General features: G+C 50.1%; 1 long non-coding RNA gene across 2 annotated transcripts in view; it reads right to left on the reverse strand.

Annotated features, from left to right (window-relative positions):
- Positions 1-17,690, reverse strand: part of LOC142243889 (uncharacterized) — a 170,922-nt gene that overhangs the window by 33,572 nt on the left and 119,660 nt on the right. Inside the window, exons 1-2 of one of the 2 annotated variants that reach the window (XR_012724412.1) lie at positions 11,724-12,100; positions 10,360-10,454 (exon numbers count right to left, since the gene is read on the reverse strand). This is a non-coding gene — a long non-coding RNA (uncharacterized LOC142243889). Of the gene's footprint in view, positions 1-10,359; positions 10,455-11,723; positions 12,101-17,690 lie in introns of those variants that run through there. The other variant, XR_012724413.1, reaches the window with a different exon arrangement.

A 17,690-nucleotide genomic window follows, 5' to 3' on the forward strand; every position in this document is an offset into this window, starting at 1 on the left:
GAAGGACAGTCAGCACCAGGGCAGGGGCCTCTCGGACCCCGGCAAGGCTAGGAGTCGCCAAATTTGCCGTATCCGTCAGTGAAGGGGACGTAGATTCCCCCAACAACCAAGTCCCGATTGAAGGCAACAGCCCAACCCGTACAACAGAGGCACCGCCACCGCCAGGGCACCAGTCTCTGAGGGCCAGCGCCTGCGGGCAAAGTGTAGTGCTCCTCCGGCCCAGCTTGAAGCCGGGGAGCGGGTTACCGGTGGGGACCCATCGCAACCAACCGTACATACAGGTGCAAGGAAGAGGGACATCACCGTCACCTACCGGGAAAGCAAAGCAGCCGTCTGTGGGACCGTCCTACCAGCCGTTTGGTTTACCGTACAAACTGTGTCCAAGTCTCAGGCTGAGTGAGTACCACAGTGCCGCAAGGCACAGCGCTGTCCCCGCGTCCCTGCGCCCACCAAGCCCTGCACCTCCCAAGCCATCACCGGGCCCCGGGATCACCAACCCCTACCCACGGAGGGGCAACACAACACCTGGCTGCTCCCCATCACCATCCCCGGGATCCCCGCATTAAGCAGCGGTGGTGCTACACATCACCACAATCGTGGGTGGCGTCACGGACATTATCCCAACATCCCAAACCCCCCTTTCACTCACGGGCGAGGAGTGCCGCTCGAGGAAAACCCCCGGGATCCGGCCTACGGCTCGAGCCACCACTGAGCAGCCGGACCCGAGCAGAAGGGGTGAGCGCGGTGTGCTGACACCCTCCTCCCCGCCCGCGACAACTTGGCGTCACGAACAGGATCTTACCGCTCTGCCGTCTGGTAGAGGTGCGCCTTGTTACCGCCGGAGGGATCCGGCAGAAAAATTGCAGAAGCCGCCATCTTTGGCGCGAAAAGTTCCCGCTCGAGCATCTTCTCGAGCAGTAGAGGCGCGAAGGCCAGAACCCCGCCCCGAGAGAGGAGGGGCCGGAAAGAGCTAAGGGGGACGCGATGGCGGCTGGCTGCATGTAGCTGCGGCTATAAAAGCAGGGACGCCAGGACTCTGCAGCGACATTGGGTTCCTGAAAAAACCTCGTTACCAAGATGCAAGATCCAACCCGCAACGAGGAAGCCCCCGCGCCCGGCACGGCGACGTGGTTGAGGGACCGGACCGTCCCGCTGAGCAACCGTCTGCAGGCCCATATGCAACTCCTCCTGGATGAATGGGAGACCGACATGGTGGACGTAGTGGCTGCTATGTGGAGACGCGAGGCAGAAGAGGATTTGGAGGAGCGGGTAAGCGACCCACGCCCCTGTATTCCTGAGGGATCGGCCGCTGCGGCTGAGGGGCCCGGCCGGCTTCCGCTCACCCTGCCTCTCTCCCCGCTATCCGTAATAGCTGCTGCCGCCCCGCCATTAGGCCCGCTACCTGTCCCATCGGTAGCGATACCCTGCCCAGCCGCTTCGGCAGACCAGCCGGCTGCAGACATTCAAGACGGCCCTGAAGTGCACCAAGGGGAACCGCTAGAACCACGGCCCCTTAACAGCATGGTGCCTGAAGTCCCAGTAGAGACTGTGCCAGACCCTGAGCCCGGGACTGTGGCTTGGATGAAGGCCCGGGTGATACAATTCCACCAACGTCAGCAGGATCAGATCTTTCGGATGCTGGAGCAGTGGACCAACGAGGTGGAGGAGCTGATTACAACTGCCCCGATGGGCGAAAGGGGAATAGATGTAGCAGAATCGGCTAGTGACCCACGTCCCTATGTCCTACCTGGACCGGCCGCTGCGGCTGAGGGGCCCGGCCTAGTTTCGGCCTATGCATCGCCCTTGCCGTCACTGATGGGGCGCCTCAACCTAAGCTAGCCTACTCTGCTGCTCCTGAAGTGTTGGATGCTGGAGACCAGGAGGCTGCGGCAGCTGGCGGCAACCCGCCTGACGCAGGAACAAGAAATGACGACTCCTGCCCCAGCTCCGGGCCCGCTGTTGCGGCTGAAGGAGCAATTGAGCGTTCCCGCTATGTGGGGGACCCTGTGGTTTATCATACTCCGCGTACCGGTGGAAAAGGGTACCGGGTACCTCTGTCGCAGCAGGCATGTCAGTGCATGTTTGATGTGTTGGTGGCAGAGGATGGGTCCGCCTTAGTAGAGGAACTGGAGTAGGGCAATGGATGCCCGCAGCACCGTCCCCGTTGGGACCACCACTTTGTTGTTGTTTGTTTGAAAGTTTACAGAAAATGATAAGTGAAAATGATCCGAAGTTCACCTGATTCACCGTGTGATTTACAACCGGCCGGAGCCGGCACCGTTGTCCCCGTGGGGACCGTTTAAAATGCATGGGAACTATCCATGGACAAGCCCGTGAACTTGCAGGGCAACCACAGACGTTAGTGGCTTGTAAATATGTTGGTTACCGTTACCGTTTTCCGCAAGGCCGCCTCCGGAGAGGCAGGTTGGAGGGAGGGCCCTGAGCAGAGCAGGCCAGGGCCCAGCCGCCAAAGGAACCGGTGGCTACCCTCTGGAGGGAAGGACAGATCCCGCTCGGGTACCGTGTGCTGGACTGTGGGTCAAGGGGTGCTGCCTGGGTTTCAGGGGCAGCATCAGGGCCAGGTTACTTGGGTGGGAGAGAGCGGAAACCGTAGCCGTAAACCGTTGCAACGTTTAAGAAATGTGCCTCCCGTCTTGGGAAGAATTTATTAAAAATGTTATGCATGTTGTTTAACCCTGTTATCCCCTTTTTACAGAAAAATAAAACCGGTGTAGGACGGCAGCCCGCGGACGGTCTGCATTTTGCTAAGGGGGAATGTGTCGCCCTGGGCAAGCCAGGGGTCACAGGTCACAACACCACCACACCCCACACTCCAGGTAGGCACATCACAGCTAACCAGAAATCCTTGTTGCCTTCCTCCAGAGGCTGATGATTCACACCAGGGGGTGGGCCAGGCGGTTGGCTCCGCCCACCAAGGAGATCACAGCTCTGGAGGCAGGAAGTACCAGGCAGTCCAGTCAGGGACATGAAAGAGTGAACAGCAGATTAGCCCGGGGAGGGCAAGAGTAAACAACGGAGTTGAGTGAGGAGCAGATAAGAGAAGTGAAAGTGGAGGAAAGAAGAGTAGTAAAGGAGGAAAGCAAGAAGTGGTGACAGAGCAGAGAGAGTGCCAAGCCTGAGAGCCCAGCTTTGTGTAGGGCCAGAACAGCAAGGTCAGCGACGGCGGTGACTGTCCGGAGGGGGACCGTTTGGAAGTTCCTGGAAGGACCCCGTTGGCTGTGTGCCCGGTGGTCTGGAGCAGTGTTCCGAAGGACAGTCAGCACCAGGGCAGGGGCCTCTCGGACCCCGGCAAGGCTAGGAGTCGCCAAATTTGCCGAATCCGTCAGTGAAGGGGACGTAGATTCCCCCAACAACCAAGTCCCGATTGAAGGCAACAGCCCAACCTGTACAACAGAGGCACCGCCACCGCCAGGGCACCAGTCTCTGAGGGCCAGCGCCTGCGGGCAAAGTGTAGTGCTCCTCCGGCCCAGCTTGAAGCCGGGGAGCGGGTTACCGGTGGGGACCCATCGCAACCAACCGTACATACAGGTGCAAGGAAGAGGGACATCACCGTCACCTACCGGGAAAGCAAAGCAGCCGTCTGTGGGACCGTCCTACCAGCCGTTTGGTTTACCGTACAAACTGTGTCCAAGTCTCAGGCTGAGTGAGTACCACAGTGCTGCAAGGCACAGCGCTGTCCCCGCGTCCCTGCGCCCACCAAGCCCTGCACCTCCCAAGCCATCACCGGGCCCCGGGATCACCAACCCCTACCCACGGAGGGGCAACACAACACCTGGCTGCTCCCCATCACCATCCCCGGGATCCCCGCATTAAGCAGCGGTGGTGCTACACATCACCACAACCGTGGGTGGCATCACGGACATTATCCCAACATCCCAAACCCCCCTTTCACTCACGGGCGAGGAGTGCCGCTCGAGGAAAACCCCCGGGATCCGGCCTACGGCTCGAGCCACCACTGAGCAGCCGGACCCGAGCAGAAGGGGTGAGCGCGGTGTGCTGACACCCTCCTCCCCGCCCGCGACATAGATACCAAACAAGTGTATGTTTACTTTTATCTAAGGCGGCTTTCACACTACGTTTTTTTAGCATGCGTCATGAATGTTTTTTTGCTGTAAAAGTGCATTCCTGTTTTTACAAAGAAAAACGCATGCAAACGCAAGTGTTATTTTGCAGGATCCTGCCACTTGAAGTTTATGGGCAGGCATTGGAGTCATGTGATCGGGAGTGAGGGGAACTGAACGTGACAGACTGGGAGCCGGCATCTGACAGCTGCAGACGCTGGTAACCAAGGTAAACATCGGGTAACTAAGTGAAGTGCTTTGCTTGTATACCCGATGTTTACCTTGGTTACAAGCGTCCGTAGCTGCTAGGAGCCAGGCTGCCTGCACACGTAAGCAAGATAAACATCGGGTAACTAAGCTAAGCGCTTTGCTTGGTTACCTGATATTTACCTTGGTTATGAGCGTTCGCCACTCTCAGGTGGGGGAGAGAGGGAGGGGGAAACTTGGAGGGAGAGGGAGACTGATCACGCCAGGCTGGTTTCTGGGCATGCTCAGTAGAGCAAGCAGGATCCTGTCTATCAGCATGCCAGCGTTCACATGCGTTTGTGTGCAGTATAGTCAGGATCCAGTGAAAAACAATATTTGGACGCAGCTCAAAAACGCTACAAGTAGCGTTTTTGAAAAAAGTAAAAAAACTGCTGGATCTCACTATAACGCACGCAAACGCATGTGAACGCATGTTGACGCGAGTCCATTGCACTGGATCCGTTTTTGCGTTAAAAAAACGTTCATGACGCATGTTAAACGTAGTGTGAAAGCAGCCTTAGGGGTTAAAAAAATTCAGACGTTTGTCCCAAAAATAATGTGACATTTTCACAGTGCGCTGTAAGGGGTTAACAGTTGCGGGTGGGGAGCAAATCCACTCGTGCCTGATAGCCGCACATGTCAGCTGTTCAAATCAGCTGACATGTGCAGTGATCGCTACCGGCGGCAGCAGGCAGGGATTAACCTGACACGATCCATGACGTACCGTACCCAGTACATCATGTGTCATAAAGAGGTTAAAAACATGAATTCATATGTGCAGCAAAAATGCATCAAATAAGGGGAAAATGCATAAAAGAAATGCAGCAAATATGCAATAATCAGAGCAGATTGTAGTTGCATTTTGCAGAAAACGTGCAGGAAAAGAAGAGGAAAAAACGCAGCATTTACGTTACATGGGAACTCGGCCTCAGCGATACATTTTTATTACTTTTTTTATGGATTTAATAGAGAAAAATAATCAATCACTACATTTTTTAAAGCCATTTACCGATCTCCATAAACAATCTGATCGCTATGTTGTCCGGATCGTTACGATTTACATGGCCTCTAAATATGTCTGTTATTTACTGATTTGTGATGTATATTATTTATTTTTTTAAAAAAGTGTATTAAAAATGTCATTATTATGATTTTTTTTGTATTACTTTTTAGCAATTTTATACGGACAAAGAAATATACAGCTATAGGGTGCTTTACACGTTGCGACATCGGTAACGATATATCGTCGGGGTCACGTCGTTAGTGATGCACATCCGGCGCCGTTAGTGACATCGCAGCGTGTGCCACCATGGAGCGACGATCAACGATCGCAAAATCGTTCAAAATCGTTGCTCGTTGACACGTCGCTCCTCTCCTTAATATCGTTGCTGCTGCAGGTACGATGTTGTTCGTCGTTCCTGCGGCAGCGCACATCGCTGCGTGTGACACCGCAGGAACGACGAACATCTCCTTACCTGCCTCCACTGGCAATGAGGAAGGAAGGAAGTGGGCGGGATGTTACGTCCCGCTCATCTCCGCCCCTCCTCTGCTATTGGACGCCTGCCCTGCGACGTCGCTGTGACGTCACACGATTCACCCACTTAGAAAGGAGGCGGTTCGCCGGCCAGAGCGACGTCGCAGAGCAGGTAAGTGCGTGTGATGGGGGTAAGTGAGGTTGTGCGCCACGGGCAGCAATTCGCCTGTGTCGCACAACTGATGGGGGCGGGGTCGCTCGCTAGCGAGATCGCAGCGTGTAAAGTACCCTTATGTACAGATGTATCTCTGTGTGCCAGTACAATCTGCAAACCTACAGATCATGTATAGAATACTCTCCCACTGATATCATTGGAGTCTGTGGCTCGGAGCTTTAGCTGTCGTAGAGTTTAGCAGTTATAGAGGTTGTGGCTACAAGTTCCAGGGAGACTCACAAAAAGAAAAAAAATAATTTTTGCATTATTTTATTTTTTTAGTAATTTTTTAGGAGGAAAAATATCTTATACAGAGACATATAAACACACTGCTGTGTACAGATGTATCTCTATGTACCTGAATAATCTGCTTCTAGGTCCACTGTCTGTAGTATAGATAAAGTGTACCAATATCTTCATCATTTGGGGCTGGGGTTCATGGAGCTGGCGCCTGCAAACATTGAGGTCGTGAGTTTGGTTCTCAGGGAGATCAGAGAAGAGGTGAAGGAAGATGTCTATATATGTGCCAAGATGTCAGCATTGCTCCCCGAGAAGAGCAGGAGCTACCGAGACTGCAAAGACAGTGAAGAAGTTGGGACAAAGCCTGATGGGGATGTTCAGCACCATGGACAGCGGGAATCCTGATTTTAACCACTTTTTTTACCACTTTCTTTTTTTTTTTCTTATTTCCATAGATCTGTACTTTCTCTTGGACACTGCACTGTGAGGCTTGTTTTTTGCAGGAGGCAGGTTGTAGTTTTGATTGTCACCATTCATGTTGCCATATAATGTGCAGAAAAAACAGGCAACAAAGTGAACGTATAATATATTTGACTCATTTTTACAAAACCTGCCATTTTCTGATAAGACAGGCTGCCCCGAGAAGATGCAAACCTTCAGTTCCAAAGCTGATGGGTTACTTTTCCTACAAAGAATTGAATAAGTAATATGTAAATTAGATGTTTGTTTGACCTTCCCAAAAAAACAGAACGTTCCCCGTGTAGTCCTGATGCTGTGAATGGAATCAAGCTGCAGTACCAGACACAACCATGGACACTGGGGGGCGCCGAATGGACACAATTCAGATGGAAGATGGTCATCCAGAGTAAAAGTGTTTGGAGAAACTTACTTTCCTTTCTGCTTTTTGGAAACTTTTCTGTTCCCCGAAGCCGCGGTTGACACGTAAACAGTTATTTTGCTCTCGGAGAAGGTGAAGAATTTAGAGTTTAATTAAAAAAAACACAATCTGACTGTGGTTTCTGTTTCTTGGTAGCAGATGCTGATTTCCAGGCTTTGAAATCATTGGCTTGTGACAGCTTTGCTAAATGACTATCAGTGATGCATCAGAACGGAGTCAGAGCTGACATTTTGAGTAATGAACGAGCGAAAGAAAAAACTGTTGAAATGTGAGCACGAAAAACAAGAAGTTTTATTCCGGAGAAATCCAGAAACTTATCTGTCTTTAAAAGGGGAAGAATCATTTGTGACGGCGGCTCCGGTGACTTTCCACCAGCAGGACCCTAAATGCGCCCTGAGCTCCTTCCCTCCACAATTTAGGACAGCGCTCACAGGAGATCTCAGTTCATCACACAATTTAGGACAGCACTCCCAGGAGATCTCCGTTCCTCCACAATTTAGGACAGCACTCCCAGTTGATCTCAGTCCCTCCACAATTTAGGATGGCGCTCCCAGGAGATCTCCGTTCCTCCACAATTTAGGACGGCACACCCAGTAGATCTCAGTCCCTCCACAATTTAGGACGGCACACCCAGTAGATTTCGGTTCCTTCACAATTTAGGACGGTGTTCCCAGTAGATCTCGGTTCCTCCACAATTTAGGATGGTGCTCCCAGTCGATCCCAGTCCCTCCACAATTTAGGATGATGCTCCCAGTAGCTCTCGGTCCCTCCACAATTTAGGACAGCTCTCCTACTAGATCTCAGTTCCTCCACTATTTAGGACAGTGCTCCCAGTAGCTCTCGTTTCCTCCACAATTTAGGACGGGGCTCCCAGGAGATCTCGGTCCCTCCACAATTTAGTACAGCATTCCCATGAGATCTCCGTCCCTCCACAATTTAGGATGGCGCTCCCAGTAGATGTCAGTTCCTCCACAATTTAGGACAGCGCTCCCAGTAGATCTTGGTCCCTCCACAATTTAGGACGGTGCTCCCAGTAGATTCTCAGTCCCTCCACATTTTAGGATGACGCTCCCAGTAGATCTCAGTCCCTCCACAATTTAGGATGGAGCTCGCAGTAGCTCTCATCTCTTCCACAATTTAGGACAGTGCTCCCAGTAGATCTCGGTCCTTCCACAATTTAGGACGGCGTTCCCAGGAGATCTCAGTCCTTCCATAATTTAGGACGGCGCTCCCAGTAGATTTCGGTCCCTCCATAATTTAGGACGGCGTTCCCAGTAGATCTCGGTCCCTCCACAATTTAGGACAACACTCGCAGGAGATCTCGGTCCCTCTACAATTTAGGACGGCGCTCCCAGTAGATCTCGGTCCCTCCACAATTTAGGATGGCATTCTCAGTAGATCTCATTTCCTCCACAATTTAGGACAGTGCTCCCAGGAGATCTCGGTCCTTCCACAATTTAGGACGGCGTTCCCAGGAGATCTCGGTCCTTCCACAATTAAGGACGGCGCTCCCAGGAGATCTTGGCCCTCCACAATTTAGGACAGCGTTCCCAGGAGATCTTGGCCCTCCACAATTTAGGACAGCGCTCCCAGTAGATCTCAGTCCCTCCACAATTTAGGACGGCGCTCACAGGAGATCTCAGTCCCTCCACAATTTAGGACAGTGCTCCCAGTAGATCTCGGTCCCTCCACAATTTAGGACAGCGTTCCCAGTAGATCTCAGTCCCTCCACAATTTAGGACGGCGCTCCCAGGAGATCTTGGCCCTCCACAATTTAGGACGGCGCTCCCAGTAGATCTCGGTCCCTCCACAATTTAGGACGGCATTCTCAGTAGATTTCGGTCCCTCCACAATTTAGGACGGCATTCTCAGTAGATCTCGGTCCCTCCACAATTTAGGACGGCACTCCCAGTAGATCTCAGCTCCTTCACTCACAAAGTCCCGTGAGAGAGCACAGGGCCACATGGCATTATACTTCACCACTTTCTCCTTCTATTTTTTCTTTTCGCTGAAATGTGACATCAAATTTTACAAATAATGAATTTTTCAGTGTTATTATTTATTAATCTTTTTTTGCTTTTTTTTCTATGACAGTTTTTCCTCTTTTGTTTGTGTAAATATCTTTATCTTACCTCGGATCCTATATTTCAATTTTTTTTAATTTTTTTTTACTGTGGATACTTTTTAAAATTTGGGACAGTACTCCCATCAAATTTCTGTCTTTCCACGCACAAAATGACAAGTGGGAGGAGTGAAAGAGGACTTAAGGGGAGCACGGCACCTGATTCAATACTGTCTTCATTTATTACACGCTCAGTCTCGGTCAAGTCAGTCATTGTCTATGCAAAGCGTAGTGGTTAATAAGAGTTCTTCATAGGTTGCTGCGCTCTGCATAGGCAGCAACCAAGATGGCAAACCTCCTTTAACAGTGGTCTCATGCTAATTGGTACAACCAGTGATTTTGTTTCCTGGTACCAGACATGGGTTAATTATACTGTGAGTGTCATCATCTTAATTGCTGCCTATGCAGAGTGCAGCACCCTTTGATATATGATGCTTACTTAGTGTCCTCCTCTTTCACAGTTGGCATAAATCGCACATTATAAGATTAAGATCCAATCTCCGAACTGGTAATACTGTTGTTTATTTATGTATTTCCAGGAGGAATAACAGAGGAATTTCTTAAAGTGTCCTCCTCCAGCAGCAGAGAGTACAAGGAGCTGAGGATACGAGGAGGTTCACACAGGACCCCACAGTAATATCAGCAAAAAGGAGGCAGCCAAAAACTAGAAAAAAGTGTGTCTCTCAAATATCCGGGAGGACCAGTGCCGGGGAATCTCCACCAAGCAGTTTATTTATGGAGTATCCATATATATGGTGCAGTGAGTATGCGCCCACCTCTCCAGTGAGCAGTTCCTCTGTTATTCCTCCTGGAAATACATAACTGAGTGTTACCAGTTTGGAAATTGGACCTTAACAATTTTATACTGTGCAATTGGTGCCAACTGTGTAAGGGGAGGACATTTTAAGGCATTCTTCTGTTATTCCTCCTGGAAATGCATCAATAAACAAATGAGTGTTACTAGTATGAAGATTGGACCTTAACAATCTTATTATGTGCAATTTGTGTCAACTGGGTAAAGAGAGAAAACTTAAAGAAATTCCTCTGTTATTCCTCCTGGAAACACATAAGTAAATAACTTACCAGTTTGGAGATTGGACCTTAACAATCTTATGCTGTGCAATCGGTGTCAACTGTGTAAGGAGAGGACGCTTTAAGTAATTCCTCTGTTATTCCTCCTGGAAATACATAAACAAACAACTAGATTCAACCAGTTTGGGGATTGGACGTTAACAATTTTATACTGTGCAGTTGGTGCCGACTGTGCAAGAAAAGAACACTCTGAGCCTCTATTATTCCTCCTGCAAATACATGAATAAATTAATAACTACATGTTACTAGATTGGACGTTGCCCCTTAGGCTACTTTCACACATCCGGTTTTTGCTCTGCGGCACAATACGGCACTCTGCAGAAAAACCGCAACTGTTTTTTTTGCCGCCGGTTGCAGGTTTTTTTGCATAGACTTACATTAGTGCCGTATTGTGCCGCATGGGCTTGCGTTCGGTCCGTTTTTTGCCGCATGCGGCAGATTTAGCCGATGCCGCGGCCGGATGGAATGTTGCCTGCAACGTTTTTGCTCTGGCAAAAAAAACCGCATCGCGCCGCATCCGTTGCATAGGTTTCACAGCCGGATTGAGCCGCAGTGCTCAAACCGGATGTGTGAAAGTAGCCTTAAATGTTTTTTTTCCAGAAAATCAAATGATCCCCTATCCACCTCCTGTAATTGGGGTTATGGGGCTGCAGAGCACGGATCTCAGCTGTTTCCAGAAGTCCCATAGAAAATGAATGACGTGGAGGCCGAGCACGCACCCCTCCGCTTCACTCAGGAGGGGGTGCAGAGCCACATTTTTTGGATTACAGGGTCCAGTCCTCGGAATCAATGGAGGCCCAACATCACCCCAACAATTAGCGAGGATAGCGGATAATTGTAAACAGTATGTGTTTAACAATCTCATATTGTGCAGTTGGTGCTGACTGTGCAGGGACACTCCTCTGTGATAACACACACATTTCCAGGAGGAATAACAGAGGGACAGCACAACACAGAGTTGTAAAAATGGGTTTCGTTATTTCATGGGAAATATAGTTTTTAAATTATATTTCCCATGAAATAACAAAACCCATTTTTACAACTCTGTGACCTGACAGCTCCTCCTTAAAGTCACGTCACAATTTGACACTGATATCAGCAATGTAGGAGTTAAAATAGCAAAAAAAAAAAAAAATAAAGCTAAAATCCCCGTCCACCACTGATTAAAGTTTATTTGGAGATAATCTTCTGTTTGTGCTCAGTGCTGCCCCCTGTTAGGTTGGTGACTTTATCTGCGCTGCCAGGAGGAGCTAAGGGAGGAATGTGACAACTGCTTGGAGCAAATATTGCCTGCGCTTTCCCAATGTCCATGTATGTGAGAGGTTGAGCTCTGCTGCATCTGCACTTCTTAATACCTGAGCTGCAGTAGCGCGGCCGAGCACCGTCACGCGGGAGCAATTATCCGTCTTTGGCCGCGTCTTGTCAGTCTGGTGGTCACGGAGGCGCGTAACATATGTCCGTGTGGATATACAGCAGTGAAATGTGCATGTCTCTTCCCCGCACATGCCTCCCAAACATCAAGCCATTTATTATATCCGGACTGGATCATCAACTGACAGGAGGAGGAAAAGAGCGCGGCTCCGACTGATCAGAAGCACATCTCCGGACGGGAGAACGACCCGGCACGTCAGGACGTCAAGGCCGCAGTAAATACAATTCATCGCATTCAGCCGTGATTGATTAAAACCCTGCAGAGCATCGCGCGCTCCCTGCGGACGGAGAGCAGATTGTATTTTTCTTAATTCTTCTTCTGATTTTACGAGCTGTCTGCCGGCGGATGGAACGTCCTCCAAGGTCACATCAAGGGGAAACGATGGAACGTCATGAAATGGGAACGTCCGGCTTCACTTTGTGAATACCAATGATATAAAGCATCCCTGTAACTGTTACTGGAGGGGAACGAAGCGTGCGAAATTCAAATTCAAATTCAACATTCAAATTCAAATTCAAAATTCAAAATTGTCCGTTGTTTTCCAAATAACAAATTACGAGGCCCTTAAAAGTCCCAGAAAACGCTCTGAGGTCTCCTAGGACCGTATCCAACCCCTCAGTAACATAAACACCATCTTAGTAATGTCCAAGTGACCTCAGCATGTCTGGTTATGGGTAAACGTGTGGTAACTGGTCTTCAGCGCTCTGCGGTCACACACTAGCTGCACCGTTTATTCAGAGCTTTACGGCTTTGTCTATGGTGAAGCTGTGACCTGTGACGTCCTCTCACTATTTACCCTAGAAAGGCTGCTGCATTCCCTGCCTCTGCTTTTATACAGTCTATGATATACCTTGTAATAAGATATGTTTATAGAGAAGCATTATGGTTAATGATTGACATATCGTTCCATAAAGATACTTTTGTAACTGATTAATATTTATTATATATTGATATATTTTTACTTATAGGGATATGGTTATTGATTGTCACAAGGAACACAGACAGGTAGTCTTGCACCACACTGCCAGTATGTGATCTATCAGCCAATCCAATTTTAGGCCTATGAGAGGTCCAATTCTCCAAGTTCAGTTCAGTGATACAACAGGGTACTACCAAAGACCCCAACTTAGACAATTGGAAGGGGTGTTACTAAGGGGTTGCTCCCTTTTGATGTGGGACCCATCTTCAGAAAAGCTCTTGCTCCTTGATGGTTGTCTCTCAACCTTCTTTATGGTGAAGCTGTGACCTGTGATGTCCTCTCGCTCTTTACCCTAGAAAGGCTGCTGTATTCCCTGCCTCAGCTTTTATACAGGCTGTGATATACCGAAGATAGCTTTCTGGAGAAGCATTATGGTTAATGATTGATGTATCATTCCATAAAGATACTTTTGTAACTGATTAATAGTTATTGTATGTATTGATACACTATTACTTGCAGGGATATCGTTATTGATTGTCACAAGGAACACAGACAGGTAGTCTCGCACCGCACTGCCAGTATGTGATCTACAAGCCGATCCAATCTTAGGCCTATGAGAGGTCCAATCCTCCAAGTCCAATTCAGTGATACAACTGGGTACAACCAAAGATCCCAACTTAGAGAATTGGAAGAAGGGGTCTTACTCAGGGGTTACTCCATTTTACTGCAGGACCCATCTTCAGAAAAACTCCTTCCCCTAGAGGGTCATCTCTCAACCTTTTCTATGGTGAAGCTGTGACATCCTCTCACTATTTACTCTAGAAAGGCTGCTGCATTCCCTGCCTCAGCTTTTATACAGGCTGTGATATACCGAAGATAGCTTTCTGGAGAAGCATTATGGTTAATGATTGATGTGTCATTCCATAAAGATACTTTTGTAACTGATTAATAGTTATTGTATATATTGAGACACTATTACTTATAGGGATATGGTTATTGATTATGACAAGGAACACAGACAGGTAGTCTCGCACCACACTGCAAGTATGTGATCTACAAGTTGATCCAATCTTAGGCCTATGAGAGGTCCAATCCTCCAAGTCCAATTCAGTGATACAACCGGGTACAACCAAAGACCCCAACTTAGAGAATTGGAAGGAGGGGTCTTACTAAGGGGTTACTCTATTTTACAGCAGGACTCATGTTCAGAAAAACTTCTTTCCCTTGAGGGTCATCTCTCAACCTTTTCTATAGTGAAGCTGTGACATCCTTTCACTATATGTTTTAGAAAGGCTGCTGCATTCCCTGCCGCCGCTTTTATATAGGCTGTGATATACCTTGTAATAAGATATGTTTATGGAGAAGCATTATAGTTAAAAATTGACGTGTCATTCCATAAAGATACATTTTTAACTGATTAATAGTTATTGTATATATTGATACATTATTACTTATAGGACTATGGTTATTGATTATGACAAGGAACACAGACAGGTAGTCTCGCACCACACTGCAAGTATGTGATCTACAAGTTGATCCAATCTTAGGCCTATGAGAGGTCCAAATATTCAAGTCCAGTTCATAGATACAGGATAGTCCTACCAAAGACCCCCAACTCAATGAATTGGAGGAGGGGTCTTACTAAGGGGTTGCTCCTTTTTACTGCTGGATACATCTTAAGAACAGCTCCTGCCCCTTAAGAGTTGTGTCTCAACCGGAGTGAGGGACAAGCCCCAAGGCACGAGCTTCAAATCTGTCCCCAGTTGGTTCTCAGAGATCTTGTTGGTGGTCCTATAGCATGATCAGGCCTCAGTCCAGTCTAGAATTGAGTGCCAAGCTGAAAGCCTTGAAGGATTCTGCAACCAGGCCTGAAATGGCGGCACCAACAGCTTAGGCACATCAGTGGTGCCTCAATAATGGAAAACACCCATTATTCCTTCTGATTGACCCTCTCTCATCATTATTTGAAGAACATGGAAGAAATCCCATCAAGAATCAATGGCCCCGATTCATCATTTTCCATGCCAATCTTAAGGCGTGCACCTCTTACTGAATTTGGAGAATCTCACACCGTAAGAAATCCACTAATTTATGCCACCAAAGGGATGACATTTTTTAGCTGTAATTGGCGACGCCCCCAGCTAAGCTCCACCCACTTTCCAAAAAGTAGACGTATCGAGCTCGGACTGGCGGGATGACAAGACATTCGTGTCAATTAACAGAGTCTACATCGGAAGAAGAGGAGTTGGAAAATTTCGACACAAAAATGTAGCAAACTTTCCATACAGATTTTAAACTTTGGCGAGTTGGGGATAAAGTTTATACCCCGAGGCTTCTGGGAATTTTTCGGCTATTAATCTGCAGAAATATTCTATGTGGCGGTTTATATAAAGCCCCAGCCGCAGTCCAGGATTTGCATGTTCTCTGCACAATCTCATTGTGGTGACAGCTGCGCCTCCATTTTCAAGGCAGATTCTGTCAATTAACAGCGATGTCTTGTCATCACCGCGAATGGAGCGAATATGACATGAGATTATCCCTAAATAATCTCCGCGAGAAGAGTAACCGACCTACGACAACTCCTCCGAACTAACCCATTATTAATAGCGGGCAACTAATATCCGATATTAACCCCCAGCTCCATGCAGAGAATGAGGCAGCGATCACAATACAGATGATCAAGGGCCGATCCTGACAGCCTAGCACCGCAGTGCAAAATGTGTGCCCAGGCCCCTCCGTTATGTGTCCGGGGGCCCCTCCATTATGTGTCCGGGGGCCCCTCTGTTATGTGTGTCGGGCCCCTCCGTTATGTGTCCGGGGGCCCCTCTATTATGTGTCCGGGGGCCCCTCCGTTATGTGTGCCCATGCCCCTCCGTTATGTGTGCCCATGCCCCTCCGTTATGTGTCCGGGGGCCCTCCATTATGTGTCCGGGGGCCCCTCTATTATGTGTCCGGGGGCCCCTCCGTTATGTGTGCCGGGCCCCTCCATTATGTGTCCGGGGGCCCCTCCATTATGTGTGCCGAAACACCTCTGTTATGTGTGCCTTGGCCTCTCCATCATATGTGCCATTATGTGTGCTGGGCCCCTCCGTTATGTGTGCCGGGCCCCTCCGTTATGTGTGCTGGGCACCTCCGTTATGTGTGCTGGGCCCCTCCGTTATGTGTGCTGTGCCCCTCCATTATGTGTGCTGGGCCCCTCCATTATGTGTGCCGGGCCCCTCCGTTATGTGTGGCTGGGCCCCTCCGTTATGTGTGCTGGGACCCTCCATTATGTGTGCCGGGCCCCTCCGTTATGTGTGGCTGGGCCCCTCCGTTATGTGTGCTGGGACCCTCCGTTATGTGTGGCTGGGACCCTCCGTTATGTGTGCTGGGCCCCTCCATTATGTGTGGCTGGGACCCTCCATTATGTGTGCTGGGCCCCTCCGTTATGTGTGGCTGGGCCCCTCCATTATGTGTGCTGGGCCCCTCCGTTATGTGTGCTGGGCCCCTCCATTATGTGTGCTGGGCCCCTCCGTTATGTGTGGCTGGGACCCTCCGTTATGTGTGCTGGGCCCCTCCGTTATGTGTGCTGGGACCCTCCGTTATGTGTGGCTGGGACCCTCCGTTATGTGTGCTGGGCCCCTCCATTATGTGTGGCTGGGACCCTCCATTATGTGTGCTGGGCCCCTCCGTTATGTGTGGCTGGGCCCCTCCGTTATGTGTGCTGGGCCCCTCCGTTATGTGTGCTGGGCCCCTCCGTTATGTGTGCTGGGACCCTCCGTTATGTGTGGCTGGGACCCTCCGTTATGTGTGCTGGGCCCCTCCGTTATGTGTGGCTGGGCCCCTCCGTTATGTGTGGCTGGGCCCCTCCGTTATGTGTGCTGGGCCCCTCCGTTATGTGTGGCTGGGCCCCTCCGTTATGTGTGCTGGGCCCCTCCGTTATGTGTGCTGGGCCCCTCTGTTATGTGTGCTGGGCCCCTCCATTATGTGTGCCGGGCCCCTCCGTTATGTGTGCTGGGCCCCTCCATTATGTGTGCTGGGCCTCTACATTATGTGTGGCTGGGACCCTCCATTATGTGTGCCGGGCCCATCCATTATGTGTGCTGGGCCTCTACATTATGTGTGCCGGGCCCCTCCGTTATGTGTGCTGGGCCTCTACATTATGTGTGCCGGGCCCCTCCGTTATGTGTGCCGGGCCCCTCCATTATGTGTGCCGGGCCCCTCCGTTATGTGTGCCGGGCCCCTCCGTTATGTGTGCTGGGCCTCTACATTATGTGTGCCGGGCCCCTCCGTTATGTGTGGCTGGGACCCTCCATTATGTGTGGCTGGGACCCTCCGTTATGTGTGCTGGGCCCCTCCGCTATGTGTGCCGGGCCCCTCCGTTATGTGTGGCTGGGACCCTCCATTATGTGTGCTGGGCCCCTCCGTTATGTGTGGCTGGGACCCTCCGTTATGTGTGGCTGGGCCCCTCCGTTATGTGTGGCTGGGACCCTCCGTTATGTGTGCTGGGCCCCTTTGTTATGTGTGCCGGGCCCCTCCGTTATGTGTGCTGGGCCTCTACATTATGTGTGGCTGGGACCCTCCATTATGTGTGCTGGGCCCCTCCGTTATGTGTGCTGGGCCTCTACATTATGTGTGGCTGGGACCCTCCGTTATGTGTGCTGGGCCTCTACATTATGTGTGGCTGGGACCCTCCGTTATGTGTGGCTGGGACCCTCCATTATGTGTGCTGGGCCCCTCCGTTATGTGTGGCTGGGACCCTCCATTAGGTGTGGCTGGGACCCTCCGTTATGTGTGCTGGGCCCCTCTGTTATGTGTGCCGGGCCCCTCCATTATGTGTGCTGGGCCTCTACATTATGTGTGGCTGGGACCCTCCATTATGTGTGCCGGGCCCCTCCGTTATGTGTGGCTGGGACCCTCCATTATGTGTGCTGGGCCCCTCCATTATGTGTGCTGGGCCCCTCCATTATGTGTGCTGGGACCCTCCGTTAT

Source organism: Anomaloglossus baeobatrachus, chromosome 6 (assembly GCF_048569485.1).
Source record: "Anomaloglossus baeobatrachus isolate aAnoBae1 chromosome 6, aAnoBae1.hap1, whole genome shotgun sequence".
Lineage (NCBI taxonomy): Eukaryota > Metazoa > Chordata > Amphibia > Anura > Aromobatidae > Anomaloglossus > Anomaloglossus baeobatrachus.